Source organism: Phyllopteryx taeniolatus, chromosome 10, assembly GCF_024500385.1.
Source record: "Phyllopteryx taeniolatus isolate TA_2022b chromosome 10, UOR_Ptae_1.2, whole genome shotgun sequence".
Taxonomy (NCBI): domain Eukaryota; kingdom Metazoa; phylum Chordata; class Actinopteri; order Syngnathiformes; family Syngnathidae; genus Phyllopteryx; species Phyllopteryx taeniolatus.
The window spans coordinates 1,110,149-1,125,808 of NC_084511.1; the positions used below are offsets into that span (position 1 = coordinate 1,110,149).

The 15,660-nt window shown below is 45.1% G+C and overlaps 1 long non-coding RNA gene across 1 annotated transcript; it reads left to right on the plus strand.

Annotated features, from left to right (window-relative positions):
- Positions 1–169: 169 nt before the first annotated feature.
- On the plus strand, positions 170–5,150 carry LOC133484767 (uncharacterized). The gene is made up of 3 exons (XR_009790488.1): positions 170–366; positions 1,387–1,670; positions 3,388–5,150. It is a non-coding gene; the product is annotated as an uncharacterized LOC133484767 (long non-coding RNA).
- Positions 5,151–15,660: the final 10,510 nt, after the last annotated feature.

Consider the following 15,660-nt stretch of genomic DNA (forward strand, 5'->3'; position numbering starts at 1 on the left):
GGCAGGAATCCAAGAACCCTGAATTGTTGGTCTTGACCTGCTGACGAAGTGGAATGCAGTGGTGGATGAAGCTGGAGCTGTGTTCCAGCTGTGTGCTCGGGTGGCAACAATTCACATGGCTCGGCCACTGTTATGAATGGAATGTCGGCCCAGTTGTGTTGCAGAGCGGTAAGAGGTAGTACTGATTGCGGCGGCTCACTGAAACTTACTCGTGCAACGGTGGGGACTCCCATGGAGGGGCGGGTGCCGAACAAACACTACAGAAGAGGAGACCCCGCCACTGTGATTGTTCCATCTGTTGGTGAGCCAGATGGGTGGGACCATATTACCGTCACCGGAGCTGGCAGAGCGGGCTCGACAGCACCGGTGACTTCCCCGTTGCATAAAATATTTTGCCATGGATGCTTAAGTAGCTGGGGACAGCTGCCTGCTCGGTGTGGGCATTGTCACAACCGTAAAAGCCATGCTATTTAGCAGCATGTTTTGCAGTGTCCTTTTGTAAGTAGTTGTAGTTATACAAGCTAAAAATTGCTCTTCCCACTCAGATTTGAGTGGACAGGAGAATGCTGTACATACTGTACTGTATATATGCATACAGTATGTATGTTTCTGCACTTATGTGTATGCATTTTTGTCTGTGTTTGTGCGTATTCATCCATCCATCCATCCATTTTCTGAGCCGCTTCTCCTCACTAGGGTCGCGGGCGTGCTGGAGCCTATCCCAGCTGTCATCGGGCAGGAGGCAGGGTACACCCTGAACTGGTTGCCAGCCAATCGCAGGGTACATAGAAACTAACAACCATTCGCACTCACAGTCATGCCTACGGGCAATTTAGAGTCTCCAATTAATGCATGTTTTTGGGATGTGGGAGGAAACCGGAGTGCCCGGAGAAAACCCACGCAGGCACGGGGAGAACATGCAAACTCCACACAGGCGGGGACGGGGATTGAACCCCGCACCTCAGAACTGTGAGGCTGACGCTCTAACCAGTCGGCCACCGTGCCGCTGTGCGTATTCACATACTCCAAAAAATTAACTGTATTTCTCACTATTATCTCACCCTTTTCTACAATAAAAAATATCTGGGGAAACTGTAGCCTACCTAATTATAGGGAGCACATGGTGTGTGACACAAAATGTTTCTCTGGGCCTCATTTTTTTCATCTCATAAATATATGTTGTCTGTTCAGTTTATTCAAGTTTTCACCAATCATTAGGGTAAGGTTATGTCCACATGAAGGTATTCTATCTCTGTGTAATTTTTTTAGAACTCTTAAAAACGTTTTGTGTTTTTTTACCACTACCCAAAATATTGCCTGCGGTTAAGGTGCCACTCCTTTCGTAGTACTTCCATCTGGTGACATTGCTTTCTTTCTTCCTGTCAGTGTAAGGCCTGTGTCCCACTGAATAGAACCGGAGCTCAGTATGGAGTAACTCTGATCTGGGAAGTCCCCCTGCAGCCATGTTTCTGTTATACACACAGCACTGGTCTCCAACGGGTTTGAATCAGTAAGTACTCCCTTAATTCCCAAACCTTTCCCCCATTGTACTACACAGGATATCCTCCTGTGCTCCGCTGGGATGATGTGTTGAGCTCCAGGCACGTATGTTGAGGAGAGCACTAGAAGCTGGTTGCATTTGATTGGAAACACACCACTGCTGAACACCGGTAATGTGTAAATATGTTTTACAAAATATTTGTTTAACTGACATTGATTTGTATCCTGTTACCAGTATTGCACAAGACAATTTAATTTAATTTAGTGCAGTTTTAGTACAATCTGAATGAAATGTCTTGTTTGTGGTACACACATTCTTGGTGATGAAGCCAATTCTAAGAAACAATGAACATGAATTGCATGACAGATTTAATTTGGTTTGGTTTATTAAAAGCCTCACTGAAATTAAAATATATTTTTCAACAAACACACTGCACAGTTAAAAAAAAGATAATACTGACAATACAATGCAAAGCACAATCAACATAATACCAATAACAAAGCAGAGAATTACACTGATCAAGATTTTTTTTTTTTTCTGGCCCGTAAAGTCCGCTTAAATTCAGAGTGATCAATTCAGATAATTTTTCTGAAAGAATTCCAAAATCAGAGCTGCCCAACTAACTTGCCAATCACTGGCGAGGTCAGAAGTGCGTCAATGGGCTTGTGCTTGTAGTCTGACTGTATTTATTGTATATTGTTCAATCCATGCATGTTTAATATCACAATTGTACTGTATTTGTATGCAACATCAGGTGTACTCAAAATAGTTTGGAGCGTCTTGTTCCACAGCTCATTGAGTCTTAAGTAAGGCCAGTCTGCTTCTTCCCTTCCTCAGCAGTTTTAGTGACTGAACCGACTAGTCAGGTCGTGGTTGCATCAACTTTAGCTCGCTGCAATCTCGGTCAATGAATCGTCAATCGTGTTTTGGCAAAAACACGGACACCTAACTGAAATCAACAGGTGGTGGGTCTGCAGCAAACTAGCAGCGGTACCTCACGTATGGCAATATTTTACTACACATGAGACCGGTTACTTGCAAAATATGCAGGTCTAAGCTCAAATATAACAAAAGCACAAAGTGCTACGCATGCCCATCTGAAAAGGCATGTGCTAACGCTAGTTGATGAGCAGCCTTAAGTCCTTACGTCAGCATTAGCAAATTCACCAAACTCCCTTCTGTAACAGTAAAAAAGTAGCAGTAGCCTGTCGTGGTCGACCAATAACCTCTTTATTGCAAAGATTAATGACTAGTCACCATAGAAAATATTCAACCAGCATTACTCTCAACAGTCAGCCTTCATCCCCCAGACAGTAGAGGCGCTCGCAATCCTCTACCTCCTTCCACTGGCACCACCCTCCCACTCTCGACTCGCTCATCCAAATCACAGACACCTTCCTGGTCTCAAAGGCAGTCATATTTTTAAAACTCTTGTAACAATCCACACGAATGAAATATTCTACAATACATTATTGCAAAGCATTCCCTTCAGTGTTTTTTAAATCATATACTATTGTTGTATAGCGTAGTGAATAGCGACCCAAAAGTTGTGTTACGTTAACGTTTCACAATTTGTGAGGCCATGAAGTTATCTGAAAAGTGATTGAATAAGTGAGTGTCTGAATGTGACTGGATGAAAGAGTCGGCGTGTGGGGAGAGTGAGTGAGCTCAATGACAAAAAATATATATAAGTAATGTCAATGATGAGTTGAAGACTCGACTATCATCAACAAATGTGAAGTTGTTCAACCCTTGTTTGTGTGCTCGTGTATGTGCATGCGTGTGTGCCTGCCTCCTACAAGTATTTTGCAGAGAAAAAAATGAATTAACTATATTATCTCAGCGTATGTGATATGGTCCACTTCTATCTTTTTTTCCATTTTAAGTGCTGTCCAATAGAGATGGTGGAAGTTCAACCACCACTGAGTCCCACTACTGAGGATGAGCCTCTTTCAACCGACCCCGCTAAATTGCCATCACCACCTGACAAAAAAAGCATCTGCAAAGAGCTGCTTTATAGAGAAACAAGTAAGGTTCCAGCGGACTTGGTTTTCCCCAGGAATAACAGGGATGGGAGAAGTTGTCACTGCCACTATTTCAGAGAACACTGACAAATGGGGAAAATAGGGTCAGGAGTTTGATGCTGATTCCAAGTACAACAACAGCCCCTTTTGCTTCTACTGTAAGTTGTTTTCTAAAAGGAAGATACAATTGACAACTTCAGGACTGGCAGATTTGGCAACATGCAAGGACTTTACTCATCTGACATAAAAGAAACCATGAGCACATAAACTGAATGAAAACATGGAAAGAGGTTAACGAGAGGGGAAACAATTGAGAAATTAAGAAATGGCACTTTTGGAAGTTGAGCGGGAGAGATGGAGAGCAGTGCTGACACATCTCACTGTTATTGAACAGCCACTGGTAGTTTGTAACTTGGCACTCAGGGGACACCAGAAACAGTTTTTACACCACTGAATGTTTTTTTAAGAGGTTGAACATACACCCATGTTTGACTCAAAAATTAACACATTAACTATATTGAAAGAGGAACTGCCCGTCACACCAGCTACCTTGGTCAGCATTTCCAAATTAGCCCGTTCATTTGTAGAGAAGCAAGATCATTTCAACAATAGCGAGTGAAATAAAGCAGGCAAGTTTTTTTTTTTAAATGTTGTAATTCTGATTACACTGCTGATGCCGACCACACAGAACAATTGTCAGGTGTTATTTGCATATGGGAAGTGGAAGAGACAACTTTTTTTAAAATAACCATTTCATGGGATTTTTGAAGGCAGTGGACACCACGAGCAAACATTTGGCATCCCTGATTTTAAAGAAATTGGATGAATTAGAAATTCAATTTGAAGACTGCAGAGGACAGTCGTATGACAATGGGGCAGAATCTGGTTCAACCCACACTCTTACAAAATAATCCCAGAGCTCTTTTTGTGCCATGTGAAGCACACACTTTGAATTTGGTCATTTCAGATGCTCCCGAGGAATCAATTGAATTCATAGGCTACTTTGGTGTCATTCAAAAGCTTTATAACCTGTTTTCTTCCACACAAAGATTAGTTGCTCTGATAAGGCATGTGAACCTCACCTTCAAGATGTGGACAGAAACAAGGTGGGGCAAAATTAAGGGCACTGAGCTCACAAGGTACCATGCAGCAGCAGTGCCAGAAGCACTGATCAAGGGGACAGAACCCACCAAAGTGTCATGGTCTGTGTTTTGGTTTGGGTTGTGTTTAGTTTTGTTCAATGTTTTCCTGTGTTCCATGTTTGTCGTGTGCTCATTAGGTTGTTGTGTCCACCTGTTCTCGTCTACTTTGTCGACCAATCAGCTCTCTCTAGCCACTCGTCTTGTCCAGGTGTCCCTCGTTGTCTCGTCAATTTGTTTGTATTTAGTTCCCTGGTTTCTTTCAGTTCTCGTCGGTTCATTGTCGTTGTCACATGTCTTGCCATGTCATTGTCGCTCAGGTATTTCACCAGTCATGTCTTGTTTCTTGTTTTGGGTTCACTCAAGTGTTTCTTTGTTACTTTGTGTTTAGATTTTGGACTTTGTTAATTTAGCATTTAGACTTTTTCATGCTCTTTGTTTTCCTTTGTTTTTGGAATTAAATATTATTATTTTGAGATTCCCGCACTCCTGCCTTGCCTCCCTGCTTCCCTGCAATTGGGTCCACCATGTTCTTGCCTTGCATTCCTCGCCGTCGCCCTAACCATGTTCATGACAGAATGAACCGACCAGAACAGGACCCAGCGGGAAGAACATGGCGTCACCCTGGACGCCACCAAACTGCCTCCCACCGTCCTCAGCCTGCCATCCATACCTACCCTCCTCCAGTAAGCCCTATCATTCAGTCTTTTCTGTCCTTTTCCTCGGGTCCCCCCACTTGTCCTAGTTATTCACCATGCCCTACTATTGTACATCCACATATTTCTTTAGATTCAGATTTTTCTGATTGTGAAGATGGCCCTGATTTAGTTAACCTCCTGTCGGATTCTGACTCTGACACAGATTTAGATTTTTCTGGTTCCTTCCCTAGTTTATCCCGTCCTCGTCAGTTTTTGTCACGTTTCCACGTTTCCAACCCCAGTGAGTCCAAATCCTTTCCCTCTGACCTTTTCTTGGGCACCCGTTTGGCCATCTACCCGGGACCGCCGCGTGGTGGCCAACGGAGGCGCCCAAGTAAAGGTCAAATTTTGCCCCCTCGTTTTTTCCCCCCTGTTCACAAATCCCTTGATTTTTCACCTGTTCCCACACGTTGTTCCACGGCTCCAATTAAGTCACGTCTAGTCAAACCTGCCCCCAAGCCATGTTCAGTACCAGCCATTTTTCCTAGTTCACCTTCCCGAGACCTTGTGCACTCTTCCACTCCCGTACCCTCTACTCCCACACCTCAATGGCGGCAGGCTGAGGAAGAGACTGCAGCTCCCGTTCCGGCTCCTCGGCAGCTGCGCCAGGCTCCCGCACCGGCGGCGCTCGTCCAGCGGCCGCCACCCATCCTTGCTCCGGCGGCGCTCGTCCAGCGGCCGCCACCCGTCCTTGCTCCGGCGGCGCTCGTCCAGAAGCCGCCACCCGTCCATGTTCCGGCGGCGCTCGTCCAGCGGCCGCCACCCGTCCTTGCTCCGGCGGCGCTCGTACAGCGGCCGCCACCTGACCATGTTCCGGCAGCACTCGTCCAGCGGCCGCCACCCGTCCTTGCTCCGGCGGCGCTCGTCCAGCGGCCGCCACCCGTCCTTGCTCCGGCGGCGCTCGTCCAGCGGCCGCCACCCGTCCTTGCTCCGGCGGCGCTCGTCCAGCGGCCGCCACCCGACCCTGCTCCGGCGCCGCTCGTCCAGCGGCCGCCACCCGACCCTGCTCCGGCGCCGCTCGTCCAGCGGCCGCCACCCGTCCTTGTTCCGGTGGCGCTCGTCCAGCGGCCGCCACCTGCTCCGGCGGCGCTCGTCCAGCGGCCGCCACCTGCTCCGGCGGCGCTCGTCCAGCGGCCGCCACCTGCTCCGGCGGCGCTCGTCCAGCGGCCGCCACCCGTCCTTGCTCCGGCGGCGCTCGTCCAGCGGCCGCCACCCGACCCTGCTCCGGCGGCGCTCGTCCAGCGGCCGCCACCCGACCCTGCTCCGGCGACGCTCGTCCAGCGGCCGCCATCCGGCCACGCGCCCGCGGCGCTCGTCCAGCGGCCGCCACCCGACCACGCGCCCGCGGCGCTCGTCCAGCGGCCGCCGCCCGACCACGCGCCGGCGGCGCTCGGCCAGCGGCCGCCGCCCGACCACGCTCCGGCGGCGCTCGTCCAGCGGCCGCCGCCCAACCCTATTGCCTGGCCCCTGCATTACCATTGGGTTCGGCACCGTGGCCGTCCGCCTGAATGGCCCTGTAAAGACCCTGGTGCTTGGCGTCCTGGACGACCTCCTGAACCGCTCAGCCAAGCACCTCACCTCGGGTGGCCTGGATGGCCACCAGACTGACCTGAGGGGTGGACTCTGTACCCTCCTCCAGGCCCCCTTCCGCCCACCCTGGGTTGATGTCTTTTTGGTTGTTGTTTGGGGAACGTCTGGGATCCGTTCCTTTAGAGGGGGGGTACTGTCATGGTCTGTGTTTTGGTTTGGGTTGTGTTTAGTTTTGTTCAATGTTTTCCTGTGTTCCATGTTTGTCGTGTGCTCATTAGGTTGTTGTGTCCACCTGTTCTCGTCTACTTTGTCGACCAATCAGCTCTCTCTAGCCACTCGTCTTGTCCAGGTGTCCCTCGTTGTCTCGTCAATTTGTTTGTATTTAGTTCCCTGGTTTCTTTCAGTTCTCGTCGGTTCATTGTCGTTGTCACATGTCTTGCCATGTCATTGTCGCTCAGGTATTTCACCAGTCATGTCTTGTTTCTTGTTTTGGGTTCACTCAAGTGTTTCTTTGTTACTTTGTGTTTAGATTTTGGACTTTGTTAATTTAGCATTTAGACTTTTTCATGCTCTTTGTTTTCCTTTGTTTTTGGAATTAAATATTATTATTTTGAGATTCCCGCACTCCTGCCTTGCCTCCCTGCTTCCCTGCAATTGGGTCCACCATGTTCTTGCCTTGCATTCCTCGCCGTCGCCCTAACCATGTTCATGACACAAAGACCCCGCAATAACGTTTGAAGCCCATTCTTTGTCAGAGGAGGATGTTTTGTACCGCTTCAATACCAGCACAGTTGTCTGGTACGACATCCTCTCTCAGGTTCATCCAGCCATTTTCTGAACGTATTATCCTCACTAGGATTATATCCATATCCAGATCCAGCATGTCAACAAACGCATGCAGTCTACACCATGGCAGTGGATGTTGCAGTCAGACTTTTGAAAACGACACACAAACGCCTCAAGCAGTCGGCCTCAAGGGCAACTGGCTTTACATCTGCTTAGGTAGTAACCAAGGACATATGCATATCCACATGAAGGTGGAGGCTGTGCTGAAACCAAAAGGTTGAGATTGACAAAGTGCAACTAATTCTATGAAGCCAGTGATGCCCTGAAGAAGCTGAAGCTTTCATTTTTCAGTGTCATTGTGGATACAGCCACCTCAGCCATACAGGAAAAATGAACCGCAATTGAAAATGTTGGACAGAAATTTGATGTTTTAACAAATTTCCCAAGCCTTTCTGATGAGGAGTTTACAGAAAAATGTGAGGTAATTGGATCCATCTTTCACTTCGAGGTGCATTCTAATCTAGAGAGCAAAGTGCTTGAGCAAGCGGTGAAGAACCACCTTTGTCTCCTAACATTCATACATGGGATGGATCAGACATATAAGCCAACCTCTGGGATAGTCTTAGAATTGCTCTCACTCTTCCTGTCACTTTCTCAAGAAGAGAGGACCTTTTTAAATTGAGGTCAACATGTCCCAGGAACGTTTGACTGGCCACAGCATCATAAGTATCAACTACACATCTGAGGAGCAGATATCATATGAGGACATCATAAACGAGTTTGTATCAAAGAAGGAAAGACTTTTGAAATATTTTTAAAAATTAAGGCACGGGGTCTGCCTATTGAGTACCACTGCTGTAGTCCATCGACTGAGCTGCACACCCGGTTCTCCTCAACACGCATCAGGACTGGGAGATATGCTGGGTGGGTGTCTCACATTGGCACATATTTTAGGGAGAGAAATGTTACAAGATCACCCTATTTTTCAAATTTTGAAATACATTTTAAAAAAGAAAAAAAAGACATCTATCCATCCATTTTCTGTACTGCTTTATCCTCACAAGGGTTGCAGGCGCGCTGAAGCCTAGCCCAGCTATTTTTATTAAATAATCATCGTTATTTTCAAAAACCAGAGGAAGCTGCAGAAGAGCAACCATGCGGCGTGATGGGGATCCTGGGTCTAGGTGTACGATACAAATGTACTTTGTTACAAGTATAATATTATGAGAATTCAGCAATAAATGCTTGGCCAAATTATTCAAATGCCTAAATTATGTTTTCTACAAAGAAAGAATGAGAAGGATTTATACACCCGACTGCCAAATCCCGACTTGGAATAACAAAAAGTCCATTTCAAGACTATTATAGACACGCAGCAAAAAAAAAAATTGACTTTGCTTGACTGGGCTGCCTGCAGACATGGTTAGTCCTCAACAGGGACTCTTGCAGATTTTAAAACATAAAACAACGAACCTCATACACGTTTGCTACAAGAATGAATGTAAACAAACAACTTCAGTTTTCAACAGCCAATAACTTGTTCATTGGTGAGTAAAACACACACACACATACACACACAAGGAATGGTTCAATTCTCCTGCCCCATTTAGTTCCCTTGGTCGCTTCACTTTGCTGTATCACCGTCTCTCATCATTCTCCATATCTCCTCCGGGATGAATTCTTCAGTGAGTGGACGTCGGTCGGCGGGCTCTATGCTGGGGTAATCTCCTCATGCTTTTAGCATTGTAGACAAATGGCCGGAGTACACTGGCGCTGATCTTCTCCGCTCACTAAAATACCACAGCCAAAACACTGCAATAGTGCAAACGGCCCAGCATGGCGCAAAAAGGGTGGAGAGTGTAAGGGAAAAAGTGGTGAAGTGGTGAAGGCATACACAACAGCAAGCGCCGATATGCGCTAAAGAATGTCACGGCCAAAATGCTGAAAAGTCCAAAATGGGTGAACATGATACAAAAAGGGTTTACAGGACGGAAAACATGTACTACATGATAAAGGGTGGGAAAGTACAAAAGCCTCCCACCACATACTCAGAAATTCTTGATAATCTAGTTTAAATCTAGGAATTTCTCCCATACTGTACAGAGTGAAGATCACATACTCAATTTGACATCATACTTAGTATTAATAATATGTTGGCATGAGATTCCAAACACAGCCATAGAGGGGAAATACATTTCCTCTGGGTGGCTGCAAAACAGACTTACAACCCATCATGGCTGCCATTCAAAGACTACAAAACCCATCGTCAACAGGGCAGTAAGGGTAAAGGTTGCTGTCCAGCTAAAGCTGTTAACAGAAGCAGTGCAGGCAGCAGCAGAGAAAGAGACAGAGAGGGGAGTGTGTTTTGTGTTTTGTTCTTTCCTCTGTTGATATGGGGGTCTAAGGTCAGAGGATGCTTTGATGCTGTGTAAACCTCTTCGAGACAAACCATTTGTTAAAGAAAGGCTATACAAATAAGAGCGTTGCCTTAATTTGCAGATACTGAGCCAACTAGAATCTTTTGATGTGGAAACCAGATTTTTTTTTCACCTTCTGTCTGGAGAACTGACTCAGTCACAATTTTTGGAGATGAGCTATTCTAAGCACCTCTAAATTTGCAAATATGTTTTTAATTACATTTTCATTGTTTTATGAATGTATAGTTTTATGATTAAATAAATGTTATTTGTAAAATGTAATTTCTTCATGTATTCCACTCAGTCATTTTAGAAAATAAGTGATTTAGTTGACAAATAATGTGATTTGGAGGGATTGATCAAACTCAAGATTGTTAGTGAGGTCAACTTCTACTGAAAAAGTAACACAACTGCCTTCAAATTTTATGTTGATTCAACTAATGGGCTTAGTTGGAACAACTTAAGTTTCCTTGTTTGAGAAACAAATGCAGAAATACACGTTTGTTGTTTGGACTTTTAATACAATGTCACCTCAGGTAATCTTTTCGTTCATATAATTAAAATTTCCTTGTTAGTAGAACTTAAAATATTAAGTTGATCTAACAGTTTATCACTTGCATATTTGTCAGTTTAACTTATTATTGTAAGTGGCATCAACTTACATGGAAGTGAAAAGAACTAGAAATAATTAGCTCTCTTAACTAAAAATTTTAAGGCAGCCATGTGAGTTTTTTTTTTTTAAGTTGATCCAACAAATTCGTTTTTACAGTGCAGGAGAGGAGTAAATACAGTATAAACATAGAACACTCCCTTCAATCATTATGGCCCGGTTCAATTGTGTTCACTGAGTCATGGTTAAATAAGAGGGATAATGATGAGCAGTTCACATTGATTGTTTTGGCTCACCCTTAAGACTGGACCAATACTCAGAGCTCGCCAATTAACAACACGGCGCTGGTATTTGTCGCACACAGTGGGGCTTAACTGGTAGAGAGAAGTGTAATCCTGTCATTGGAATCTTGGCTGTCTACCTTTTATCTCCCCAGATTAAAACCCACAGCTTTGTTTCCCTTCCCAGCGATGAGGAGGAATGCAATTACCAAAAAGATGACGCAGCGGACCAACGACCACACATGCACCTCTGCTCGCTCCCACATTTTCCTGCTGCTTTTTATCATCTACCTAAATGACTACAGGTTCACTCATCCAGACTGTCATTTGGACAAACATGCCAATGATGTGCTTCTCCTGTCAGGCCCCTCACTCCGTCTTTCATTGTAGAGTGGTGGGATAATTCTGTCGGGAGTTAAATGTGGGGAAAACAAAAGAGAGGGGGGTAACCAGCAAGGAGAGGGAGCTGGCTAAAACACCTTGCAACACAAGTCACGGGAAACCTGAGGAGGTAGGGAGTGAGTACCCCTACTTTGACAGCAACTTGAAACTTGGCTTCAACCGCAAGGATATGCCACACACAAGCTTAATGCTGGCTTGTGTTTCTAATATGGAACTAGACCCCAGAAACAACCATCATGTGTAGGTGTAAAAAAAAAAAAAAAAAAAAAAGTGATTCTTGCAAATCGTATTTATTTACTAAGAGTTGTGTGCAAAGCACAGTCTGGAGTTTAATAGCCTCCAGTCATTTAAAATTGTTGACATAGTGATCTGTCTATCTAGCGAGAAGAATGTCTCTGACCCTTCTCTGTGTGTTCCTGAATTTTTGTAGGTATATTTCTCTTTGTGAGACAGATAATGGGAAGTGCAAGATGGATTGTTTTTAGTTGTATAATATTTAAGGATGTTTGTATGGGTTTGTAAATGTTCAGCCATCAACATGGCAGTCAGTGTGTGAAAAAGATGGATTTAGTGTTGTTTTCAGGGATTATATCAGTGAGGAATACAGAGATATATAGTGTATTATTGCAGAGTGGAGGTATAGAATAAATGAATTATATTCAAAGTCTTTGTAAACTACTGATTTTTCTTCACAAAGGTATCTTGACAGTAGGGACTAATACAACAAACTGCGACATAATAACTTTCAAAAACTTTCATAATTCAAGAATTGTATAAGGGAAAGAAGATTGATGGATAGTGAAATGTTTTCCTCTTAGTCAAATCGTTGATTGGCTCGTAATGAAGAGCATTTACAAAGTAAAAAATTACATGTAGATTTTTCATACCCAGCTGCAACACTGAGGTTTAAAGATTATAAGAGCGCTGGAGTTTAGCTCAGATAGGAGATTAAATATCATCAACTGAGGCCAGCACTGAGGACTTCAAATGTGCAAATCTGAATTGATTCACTGCAGCTGGTTGCTCGTGCGAGCAGTCTGCCTAACACACACGCATGCTTTTTCAGTCTGCGTGGTGTTCTGTTTTACCTGTGCTGTTTTATTAGATAACGGTTTAGATTGACCTGTGGTATCTTCAGTCAGTTATTTGGGGCGATCTGTGTGATTTGTACAGACATACTGAAAATCGATCCAAATTTGACGTATGTTTGTAAAAGATATTTACGACTGATTATGCCAGGGGCGCAGATGGAATTTGGAAAGAAGCCCCAGCGACAGTGCAGCACATCACAGCAGAGTGTAAAATGCTGGCAGGGAAGGCATACATGGAGCGACAACCAGCTAGCAGGAATAGTGTACAGGAACATCTGTACCATTTATGGACTGGAGGTCCCAGAATAAACATGGCAGACACCATCCAGAGTGGTTCACAACAACCAGGCCAAGATCCTGTGGGACTTCCAGATCCAGACTGAAAAACTGGTGATGGACAACCACCCTGACATAGTGGTAGTGAATAAACACCAGAAGACAGCAGTCGTGATAGATGTAGCAATCCCGAGTGATAGCAACATCTGGAAAAAAGGAACATGAAAAGCTTGAGAAATACCAAGGACTGAAGGAAGAACTAGAGAAAATGTGGATGGTGAAGGCAATCGTGGTACCCATAGAGATCAGGGCACTGGGGGCAGTAACCCCTCAAGCAGGGATGTTAAAAAAAGCCATTGGAGATTTTTTTTATTTGAAATGTGTTTTATTTTAAACATTTGTGTATTAACTGTAGTATAAACCAGTGATTCCCAACTAGGGTACCATGGCACACTAATGTGCAATGAGAAATCACCATCACCAAATGTACAGATCCTTTACTCATTTTTGCGGTAATGTTTGGGCCATTACCGGTACCTGTTATTGGTACTCACCCATCCCTGATTTTAATTGTAAATCAAAGGTAGAGTTGGGCGAGTGTTGTTGACACAAACGAAAGCAAGCATACATTTTCTCAGAAGTTCTAAAACATTTTTTTATTTTATTGATCCACTTTATAAAGCGGAATAAAAATAAATTTAAATCTTCTTCTTTTCCTTTCGGCTTGTCCCATTAGGGGTCGCCACAGTGCGTCATCCTTGTCCATGTAAACCTATCTCCTGCACCCTCCTCTCGAACACCAACTGCTCTCATGTCTTCCCTCACGACATCCATCAAACTTCTCTTTGGTCTTCCTCTAGCTCTCTTGCCTGGCAGCTCCATCCTCATTATTCATTCATTCATCTTCCGTTCCGCTTATCCTCACTGGGGTCGCGGGCGCGCTGGAGCCTAGTCCAGCTATCTTTTGAGCGAGAGGCGGGGTAGACCCTGAACTGGTCGCCAGCCAATTGCAGGGAACATATAAACAAACAACCATTGCACGCACATTCACAACTACGGACAATTTAGAGTCTTCAATTAACCTACCCTGCATGTTTTTGGGATGTGGGAGGCAACTGGAGTACCCGGAGAAAACCCACCTAGGCACGGGGAGAACATGCAAACTCCACACAGGCGGGGCTTGGATTTGAACCCTGGTCCTCAGAACTGTGAGGCAGATATGCTAACCAGTTGTCCAACGTCCCGCCCAGCTTCATCATCGTTCTACCACTATACTCCCGATTTCTCCTCTGGACGTGTCCAATCCATCGAAGTCTGCTCTCTCTAACGTTGTCTCCAAAACATCGAACCTTGGCTGTCCCTCTGATGAGCTCATTTCTAATTTTATCCAACCTGGTCACTCCGAGAGCGAACCTTAATTTCCGCCACCTCCAGCTCTGCTTCCTGTTGTCTCTTCATTGCCACGGTCTCTCATCCGTACATCATGCCTGACCTCACCACTGTTTTATAAACTTTGCCCTTCATCCAAGCAGAGACTCTTCTGTCACATAACACATCTGACACCTTCCTGAACCCATTCCAACCTGCTTGGACCTGTTCACTTCCTGACCACACTCACCATTGCTCTCGACGGTTGACCCCAAGTATTTAAAGTCCTCCACCCTTGCTATCTCTTCTCCCTGTAGACTCACTCTTCCTCCACCACCCCTCTCATTCGCGCACATATATTCTGTCTTACTTCAGCAAATCTTCATTCCTCTGCTTTCCAGTGCATGCCTCCATCTTTCTAACTGTTCCTCCACCTGCTCCCTGCTTTCACTGCAGATCACAATGTCATCTGCAAACATCATGGTCCACTGGGATTTCAGTCTAATCTCATCTGTCAGCCTATCCATCACCACTGCAAACAGGAAGGGGCTCAGGGCTGATCCCTGATGCAGTCCCACCTCCACCTTAAATTCGTCTGTCACACCGACAGCACACTTCACCATTGTTCTGCTGCCCTCGTACATGTACAGTATTATTCTAACATACTTCTCTGCCACTCCAGACTTCCGCATGCAGTACCACAGTTCCTCTCTAGGTACTCTGTCATAGGCTTTCTCTAGCTCTAGTCTTTGTAAGACACATTGTAGTTCCTTCTGACCTTCTCTGTACTTCTCCATCAACACCCTCAGTGCAAATAATGCATCTGTGGTACTCTTTCTAAGCATGAAACCATACTGTTGCTCACAAATACTCACTTCTGTCCTGAGTCTAGCCTCCTCTAGTCTTTCCCATAACTTCATTGTGTGGCTCATCAACTTTATTTCTCTATAGTTCCCACAGCTCTGCACATCACACTTGTTCTTAAAATGGGCACTAGCACACTTTTCCATTGCATCTTCTCACGCACTAGAATTCTATTGAACAAACTGGTCAAAAACTCCACAGCCACCTCTCCTAGATGCTTCCATACCTCCACAGGAATGTCATCAGGACCAACTGCCTTTCCATTTTTCATCCCCTTTAATGCATTTCTAGCTTCCCCCTGACTAATCATTGCCACTTCCTGGTCCACCTCTTATACTCTGCCTTCTCTCTCATTTTCCTCTTCATCAACTCCTCAAAGTATTCTTTCCATCTATCTTGAACACTACTGGCACCAGTCAACACATTTCCATCTCTATCACCCTAACCTGCTGCACATCCTTCCCATCTCAATCCCTGTTTGGCCAACCTGTGTAGATCCTTTTCTCCTTCTTTAGTGTCCAACCTGGAATACATGTCATCATATGCCTCTTGTTTGAGCCTTTGCGACCTCTACCTTTGCCCTATGTCGCATCTCAATGTATTCCTTTCGCTTCTCCTCTCCGCCTACCTTTCCACTACCGAGTCAGCGCTGTCAACATATCAAACGTGTGCT